Raw genomic sequence first — 10,049 nt, 5'->3', positions numbered from 1 at the left:
CTTGTAAATCTCAGTCAAGCAGATTAAATTGGTTATGAGGTTTTGATAATTAGAATGTAATTAAAACATAAAATAAGATAGAAATACTTATGTAATTCATTGGTGGGAATTTCAGATAAGCGTATGGAGATGCCATGTTGCGTCTAAACCTCTACCTTCCTACTGCCTTCTTCCAACCGTGCGTTACCTCCTTCCATGGCAAGCTGTATGATCCTCTCGGATGAAAACAAATCCATATGCGCTGTCACCGCACGGCTAATCATCTGTCGGTTCCCGCTAGCGTCGAAATAGGACCATTGTCCTTTTGCGCACTGTCACTTGCGCCCCACATTCGCAGGTTTGAAGCTCTTCATAGTCATCCCTTCCCAGATCCTACTCGGAATACCACAGACCAGGTTTAGACTTTCCGGATCCCGAATCCTATTCGAAATTCCACAGACAAGGTTTAGACTTTTCGGATCCCAGGAATGCTGCCAATGGTTCTAGCCTATACCACGAAGATACTAATCTCACGGACTCGGTCCCTTGTATTAGATATCCAAGAGAATATACTCCAGCTGGTGTCCAATGACTACGTCGAACATCATGTAGACCGCTTTGTGGTTGTCAGGCATGCGGATCTTGGCTAAGCGAGTAACGAAGATTGGGTGATTGTCACGGGTCACCCCTTCATTCTGACTTAACTGAATTAAGAACAAGAGTATATCTTGGAGAAGAAGTAGGTGTGAATTGGAGGAAAAACAATAGTACTTGCATTAATTCATGAAGAACAGCAGAGCTCCACACCTTAATCTATGGGGTGTAGAAACTCCACCGTAGAAAATACATAAGTGAAAATAGTCTAGGCATGGCCGTGAGGCCAGCCTCTCAAAACATGAATAATGGTCAAAAGATAAGATAGGTCTAAGGACTAAACATCCAAAGATATAAAATAAATCTCTAAAAGTGGTTTTTATACTAAACTAGTTACTAGGGTTTACAAAAAATGAGTAATTAAGTGCAGATAGTGCAGAAATCCACTTTCGGGGCCCACTTGGTATGTGTTTGGGCTGAGCATTGAAGCTTTTTCGTGCTTAGGCTGTTCCTGGAGTTAAACACCAGCTTTGGTGCCAGTTTGGGCGTTTAACTCCAATTCTGGTGCCAGTTTGGGCATTTTACGCCAGAATTCCTTGGGCTGACTTTAAACGCCAGTTTGGGCTATCAAATCTCGGGAAAAGCATAGACTATTACATATTGCTGGAAAGCCCAGGATGTCTACTTTCCAGCGCAATTGAGAGCGTGCCAATTGGCCTTCTGTAGCTCCATAAAATCTTCTTCGAGTGCAGGGAGGTCAGAATCCAACAGCATCTACAGTCCTTTTTCAGCCTCTGAATCAGATTTTTGCTCAGGTCCCTCAATTTCAGCCAGAAAATACCTGAAATCACAGAAAAACACACAAACTCATAGAGTCCCCAGTTAGAGGTGAACCTTTTCAGATTGTGACTCAGCTTTGCTAGAGTCCCCAGTTAGAGGTGTCCAGAGCTCTTAAGCACACTCTTTTTGCTTTGGACAACGACTTTAACCGCTCACTCTCAAGCTTTTCACTTGACACCTTCACGCCACAAGCACATGGTTAGGGACAGCTTGGTTTAGCCGCTTAGGCCAGGATTTTATTCCTTTGGGCCCTCCTATCCATTAATGCTCAAAGCCTTGGGTCTTTTTTACCCTTGCCTTTTAGTTTAAAGGATTATTGGCTTTTTGCTCTTGCCTTTTAGTTTAAAGAGCTATTGGCTTTTTCTGCTTGCTTTTTCCTTTGTCTTCCTTTTTTTTCTTTTTCTTTTTCGCCATTTTTTTCTTTTCACAAGCTTTGCTTTTCACTGTTTTTTCTTGCTTCAAGAATCAATTTTATGATTTTTCAGATTATCAATAACATTTCAATTTTTTCATTATTCTTTCAAGAGCCAACAAATTTAACATTCATAAACAACAATATCAAAAATATGCACTGTTCAAGCATTCATTCAGAAAAACAAAAAGTATTGCCACCACATCAAAATAATTAAACTATTTTAAAATTCAAAATTCATGTACTTCTTGTTCTTTTTCAAGTAAAAACATTTTTTATTTAAGAAAGGTGAAGGATTCATAGGACATTCATAAATTTAAAGCATAGGCACTAGACACTAATGATCCTGTAATCAAGGCACAAATATAGATAAACATAAAGCATAGGAAACGAAAAATAGAAAAATAAGAACAAGGAAATTAAAGAACGGGTCCACCTTACTGATGGCGGCTTGTTCTTCCTCTTGAAGATCTTTATAGAGTGCTTGAGCTCTTCTATGTCTCTTACTTGCCTTTGTTTCTCCTCTCTCATGGCCTTTTGGTCCTCTCTAATTTCATGGAGGATGATGGAGTGCTCTTGGTACTCCATTTTTAGTTGCTCCATGTTGGAACTCAAATCTCCTAAAGAGGTGTTGAGTTGCTCCCAATAGTTGTGTGGAGGGAAATGCATTCCTTGAGATATCTCAGGGATTTCTTGATGAGGAACTTCCTCATGCTCTTGTTGAGGTCCATGAGTGGGCTCTCTTGTTTGCTCCATCTTTTTCTTAGTGATGAGCTTTTGAGATGAATTTCTCCATCTCCCATGACTCGGAGGTGGAAGCAATTGCCTTTCCTTTCCTCTTTCTAGAGGTTTCTCCGGCCTTAGGTGCCATTAGTGGTTATGGAAAAACAAAAAGCGGGGCTTTTTCCACACCAAACTTAAAATGTTTGCTCGTCCTCGAGCAAAAGAAGAAAGAAAGGAGGAGAAGAAAAAGAAATGGAGGAGATGGAGGAGTGTTTTAGGTGTGGCCAAGGTGGGTAATAGTGTGTATGTTGTGTGAAAAAATGAAGGTAGTGAGGGGGGTTATTTATAGGGTAGGGGAGATAGGGATTTCGGTCATTAAGGGGTGGTTTGGGAGGGAAATGGTTTGAATTTGAATGGTGAGGTATGTGGGGTTTAATGATGGATGGATGTGAGTGGTGAAGAGAGTATGGAGAAGAGGGTAAGATTTGATAGGTGAAGGGTGTTTGGGGAAGAGGTCTTGAGGTGACTGGTCAAAGGTGTATGGGGAAGAGTATTATGAAAAGGTGTGAAGAGGAGAGAAGAAGAGGTGTGGTAGGTGGGGATCCTGTGGGGTCCACAGATCTTGAGGTGTCAAGGAAATTGGTTCCCTGCACCATTATGGCATTTAAACGCCCATTTTGTGCCAAATCTGGCGTTTAACGCCAGCTTTGCTACCTTTCCTGGCGTTAAACGCCAGTCTGCTGCCCCTTTCTAGCGTTTAACGCCAGCCAGACACCCTTTCCTGGCGTTAAACGCCAGTCTGTCTGCTATTTCTGGCGTTTAACGCCAGCCAAATGCCAGACACCCTTTTCTGGCATTAAACACCCAGAATGACGCCCATTCTGGCGTTTAACGCCCAGAATGCTGCCAGGTATCCTTACTGGCGTTTAAATGCCAGTAAGCCTGTCCTCCATGGTGTGCTATTTTTCATGCTATTTTTTATTTCTCTTTAATTTTGTAGTTGTTTTTGTGACTTCACATGATCATCAACCTATAGAAAATATAAAATAACAATGGAAAATAAATAAATAAATATAATTAAACAACAGTAGGTTGCCTCCCAACAAGCGCTTTTTTAATGTCAATAGCTTGACAGTGAGCTCTTAGAGAGCCTCACAGAGATTCAGAGCTTAATGGTGGCCTCCCAACACCAAACTTAGAAGTTGAGTGTGGGGGCTCTGTTTGACTCTGTATTGAGAGAAGCTTTTCATGCTTCCTTTCCATGGTTACAGAAGAAGATCCTTGAGCCTTAAACACAAGGTATTCATCATTCAATTGAAGGACTAACTCTCCTCTGTCCACATCAATCACAGCTTTTACTGTGGCTAGGAAGGGTCTTCCAAGGATAATGGATTCATCCTCATCCTTCCCAGTGTCTAGGATTATGAAGTCAGCAGGGATGTAAAGGTTTTCAACATTCATTAAGACATCCTCTACAAGTCCATAAGCCTATTTCCTTGATTTGTCTGCCAATTCTAGTGAGAACTTAGCAGCTTGTACCTCAAAGATCCCTAGTTTCTCCATTACAGAGAGGGGCATGAGATTTATCCCTGGCCCCAGGTCATACAGAGCCTTCTCAAAGGTCATGGTGCCTATGGTACAAGGTATTAAGAACTTTCCAGGATCCTGTTTCTTCTGAGGTAATTTCAGTTGAACCAGATCATTCAGTTCCTTAATGAGCAATGAAGGTTCATCCTCCCAAGTCTCATTACCAAATAACTTGGCATTCAGCTTCAAGATTGCTCCTAGATACTGAGCAACTTGCTCTTCAATAATATCTTCATCCTCTTCTGAGGAAGAATACTCATTAGAGCTCATGAATGGCAACAGTAAATTCAGTGGAATCTCTATGGTCTCTGTATGAGCCTCAGATTCCTTTGGTTCCTCATAGGGAACTCCTTAGTGGCCAGTGGACGTCCATTGAGGTCTTCCTCACTGGAAATCACTGCCTTTTCCTCCTCTACAGGTTCGGCCATGTTGGGTATATTGATGGCCTTGCACTCTCTTTTTGAATTCTCTTCTGTATTACTTGGGAGAGTACTAGGAGGGACTTCATTAACTCTTTTACTCAGCTGACCCAGTTGTGCTTCCAAATTTCTAATGGAGGACCTTGTTTCAGTCATAAAACTGAGAGTGGTCTTAGATAGATCAGAGATCATGGTTGCTAAGTCAGAGAGACTCTGCTTAGAATTCTTTGTCTGTTTGCTATTGCCAAACCGTGTTCTCCCACCATTATTATTATTGAAGCCTTGATTAGGCTTCTGTTGATCCTTCCATGAGAGATTAGGATGATTTCTCCATGAAGGATTGTAAGTGTTTCCATAGGATTCTCCCATGTAATTCACTTCTTCCATTCCAGGATTCTCAGGGTCATAAGATTCTCCTTCAGAGGAGGCTTCCTTAGTACTGCCGGATGCAACTTGCATTCCAGTCAGAGTCTGAGAAATCATATTGACTTGCTGAGTCAATATTTTGTTCTGAGCCAATATGGCATTCAGAGTATCAACCTCAAGAACTCCCTTCTTCTGAGTCATCCCATTATTCAAAGGATTCCTTTCAAAAGTGTACATGAATTGGTTATTTGCAACCATTTCAATGAGTTCCTGGGCTTCTTCAAACGTCTTCTTCAGATGAAGAGATCCACCAGTAGAGTTGTCCAATGACATCTTGGACAATTCAGATAGACCATCATAGAATATACATAAGATGCTCCATTCTGAAAGCATGCCAGAAGGACACCTTCTAATCAATTGCTTGTATCTTTTCCAAGCTTCATAGAGGGATTCACCTTCCTTTTCTTTGAAGGTTTGGACTTCCACTCTAAGCTTACTCAATTTTTGAGGTGGAAAGAATTTAGCCAAGAAAGCATTGACCAGCTTTTCCCAAGAGTTCAGGCTTTCTTTAGGTTGTGAGTCCAACCATGTCCTAGCTCTGTCTCTTATAGCAAGAGGGAAAAGCATAACTCTGTAAACCTCAGGATTAACCCCATTGGTCTTAACAGTGTCACAGATTTGCAAGAATTCAGCTAAAAACTGATGAGGATCTTCCAATGGAAGTCCATAAAACTTGCAATTCTGCTGCATTAGAGAAACTAATTGAGGCTTAAGCTCAAAGTTGTTTGCTCCAATTGCACGAATTGAGATGCTTCTTCCATAGAAGTCAGAAGAGGGTGCAACAAAGTCACCAAGCATCTTCCTTGCATCTTCACCATTGTTGTTGGGTTCGGCCATGTCTTCTTCTTTTTCCAAAAGTTCTGTAAGGTTCTCTCCAGGGAGTTGTGCTTTAGCTTTCCTTAGCTTCCTCTTTAGAGTCCTTTCAGGTTCAGGATCAGCTTCAACAAGAATGTTCTTATCCTTGTTTCTACTCATATGAAAAAGAAGAGAACAGAGAAAGAAGAGGAATCCTCTATGTCACAGTATAGAGATTCCTTTATGTGAGTAGAAGAAGAGAAGAATAGAAGAATGATATAGAGAGAAGAGATGAAGAATTCGAACACAGAGAGGGAGAGAGGGTTCGAATTATAAGAAGAAGAGAAGTGTTAGTAAACAATTAAATAGAAAGAGATGAGAGAGAGAGTGTTTTCAAAAATAATTAAAAATATTTTTGTTTTTATTTTAAATTAAAGTTAAAATTCAAATTTATAAAAAGGAATAAAATTAAAATTTAAAACAATTAGTTAATTAAAAAGAATTTTGAAAAAGGTGTTAATGATTTTCGAAAATTAGAGAGAGGAAAGTAGTTAGATGGTTTTGAAAAAGATAAGAATTTTAAAATCAAACAAAAAGATTTGAAAATCAATTTTGAAAAGATAAGGAGTTAGAAAAAGATTTTGAAATTGATTTTGAAAAAGATATGATTGAAAATTATTTTGAAAAAGATTTGAAAAGGAATTAAAAAGATTTGATTTTTGAAATTAAAGTTGATTACTTGACTAACAAGAAACTAAAAGATATGATTCTTAGAGTTTAAAGATTAAATCTCTCTTAATAGGCAAGTAACAACTTGAAATTTTTGAATCAAAACATTAAATGTTAGCAATTAATTTCGAAAATATGAAATAAAAGTAAGAAAAAGATTTTGAAAATCAATTTTAAAATTTTTTGAAAATTTTAAGAACAAATGAAAAAGATTTTATTTTTGAAAAAGTTTTGAAAAGATAGAATTTTTAAATTGAAATTTTGACTTGACTCATAAGAAAGAACTAAATTTTAAAAATTTTTTACTAAATCAATCCAAAATTTCGAAATTTATGAGAAGAATAAGGGAAAGATATATTTTTTATTTTTGAATTTTAATGATGAGAGAGAGAAAGATGTCATTTTGTTGTTTTTCTTTTTATTAAACAGTAAAAATGAAACAAAACAAAAAAATTATGAATCAAAACAACTAATGCATGCAAGAACACTTTGAATGTCAAGATGAACACCAAGAACACTTTGAACATCATGATGAACACCAACAACATGTTTTTTAAAATTTTTAAGAAAAGAAAAACATGCAAGACACCAAACTTAAAAATTTTTAAACCTTAAACACTAATAATTCAAAAATGCATAAGAAAAATAAGAAAAGACACAAAACAAGAAAAATTAAAGATCAAACAAAGACAATCATCAAGAACAACTTGAAGATCATGAAGAACACATGCATGAATTTTCAAAAATTTAAAGAAAATTTAAAAGGATGCAATTGACACCAAACTTAAAATTTGACACTAGACTCAAACAAGAAACACAAAATTTTTGGTTTTTATGATTTTATTAATTTTTTTTGGATTTTTCGAAAATAAATTTTGAGAAATAAAAAACAAAATAAAATAAAAAATTTTTGAAAGCTTTTTGAAAATAGAGATAAAGGTTCAAACAAGAAGAAACTTAATCTAAGCAACAAGATGAACCGTCAATTGTCCAAACTGGAACAATCTCCGGCAACGGCGCCAAAAACTTGGTTCACGAAATTGTGATCTCTGATAACTGCGCTAGAAAACTTGATACGCGTGATCCTGATCTCAACTCTTCTTCACAACTCCGCACAACTAACCAGCAAATGCACTAGGTCGTCCAAGTAATACCTTACGTGAGTAAAGGTCGACCCCACGGAGATTGTCGGCTTGAAGCAAGTTATGGTCATCTTGTATATCTCAGTCAGGCAAATTAAATTGGTTATAAGGTTTTGATAATTAGAATGTAATTAAAACATAAAATAAGATAGAAATTCTTATGTAATTCATTGGTGGGAATTTCAGATAAGCGTATGGAGATGCCTTGTTGCGTCTGAACCTCTGCCTTCCTACTGCCTTCTTCCAACCATGCGTTACCTGCTTCCATGGCAAGCTGCATGATCCTCTCGGATGAAAATAAATCCATATGCGCTGTCACCGCACGGCTAATCATCTGTCGGTTCCCGCTAGCGTCGAAATAAGACCATTGTCCTTTTGCGCACTGTCACTTGCGCCCCACATTTGCAGGTTTGAAGCTCTTCATAGTCATCCCTTCCCAGATCCTACTCGGAATACCACAGACCAGGTTTAGACTTTCCGGATCCCGAATCCTACTCGGAATACCACAGACAAAGTTTAGACTTTCTGGATCCCAAGAATGCTGCCAATGGTTCTAGCCTATACCACGAAGATACTAATCTCACGGACTCGGTCTCCTGTATTAGATATCCAAGAGAATATACTCCAGCTGGTGTCCAATGACTACGTTGAACATCATGTAGACCGCTTTGTGGTTGTCAGGCACGCGGATCTTGGCTAAGCGAGTAACGAAGATTGGGTGATTGTCACGGGTCACCCCTTCATTCTGACTTAACTGAATTAAGAACAAGAGTATATCTTGGAGAATAAGTAGGTGTGAATTGGAGGAAAAACAATAGTACTTGAATTAATTCATGAAGAATAGCAGAGCTCCACACCTTAATCTATGGGGTGTAGAAACTCCACCGTAGAAAATACATAAGTGAAAATAGTCTAGGCATGGCCGTGAGGCCAGCCTCTCAAAACGTGAACAATGGTCAAAAGATAAGATAGGTCTAAGGACTAAACGTCCAAAGATATAAATTAAATCTCTAAAAGTGGTTTTTATACTAAACTAGTTACTAGGGTTTACAGAAAATGAGTAACTAAGTGCAGATAGTGCAGAAATCCACTTCCGGGGCCCACTTGGTGTGTGCTTGGGATGAGAATTGAAGCTTTTTCGTGTTTAGGCTATTCCTGGAGTTAAACGCCAGCTTTGGTGCCAGTTTGGGCGTTTAACTCCAATCCTAGTGCCAGTTTGGGCGTTTTACGCCAGAATTCCTTGGGCTGACTTTGAATGCCAGTTTGGGCCATCAAATCTCGGGCAAAGTATGGACGATTATATATTGCTGGAAAGTCCAGGATATCTACTTTCCAACGCAATTGAGAGCGTGCCAATTGGGCTTCTGTAACTCCAAAAAATTTTCTTTGAGTGTAGGGAGGTCAGAATCCAACAGCATCTGCAGTCCTTTTTCAGCCTCTGAATCAGATTTTTGCTCAGGTCCCTCAATTTCAGCCAGAAAATATCTGAAATCACAGAAAAATACACAAACTCATAGTAAAGTCCAGAAATGTGATTTTTGAATAAAAACTAATAAAAACTAACTAAAACATACTAAAAACTATATAAAAACAGTGCCAAAAAGGGTATAAATTATCCGCTCATCATGCGTCCACACAGGTCTTCTCTCTCTCTTCTCTTTTCTTCTTCTTTATTCTTCCTTTTTCTTCTTTCTTTCTTCTGCTCTTCGGTGAAATTCCGTCGCCATGCACCTTGCAGTGGCTAACACAAGTGCCACTGTTACCTTCCCCTTTCTTTTATACGCCTCAACTTTTCACTTTTCTTGTTTTAATCTTCTTTGTTATGTTTATTTACTTGCCTAATTCTCATCTTCTTTATTTAGCTTTGTTTATTTAGCTTAAGTTTTTCTTAATCCTTTGTTTGTTTGTTGCATTACAAGTGTTCAATTTTGATAGGTTGTTAATGTTTGAATTTTGACTTGAATTTTGTGAATATGTGCACCACACTCCATGTGTTTGACATAATGCCTGAATGAACTTTTTGTTTAATGCATGTGTTGTCGCGACCACATGTGTTAGACTATATCCTTGTTTGGCATTCTAATTAAGAATTGTGCACCGTTGAATGGTTATATTTTCGATAATGAACTTGTTGTTTAATGCTTTGAGTTGCTAGCACCAAATTGACTTAGAAATTGACTTTTCGACCCTTGTTTGGTGTAAATTTTAACAAGTACATATTGAATTTAGTGAATTGAATGGAATTTCTTGTTCATCATGATTTTTAAGTCAATATAATCACATTACAAGGTATTTGCTCCTTGTTAATACTTTTCATTTGTTTGAGTTGATTTGACTTGATTCTTCCAAAGACTTATCACTTTTTGTAGCAAACACCTTCCCATGTGATTATTTGATTAAATC

The sequence above is a fragment of the Arachis hypogaea genome, chromosome 18 (genome assembly GCF_003086295.3).
Source record: "Arachis hypogaea cultivar Tifrunner chromosome 18, arahy.Tifrunner.gnm2.J5K5, whole genome shotgun sequence".
NCBI classification, from domain to species: domain Eukaryota; kingdom Viridiplantae; phylum Streptophyta; class Magnoliopsida; order Fabales; family Fabaceae; genus Arachis; species Arachis hypogaea.
This window is presented reverse-complemented; position numbering follows the sequence as displayed.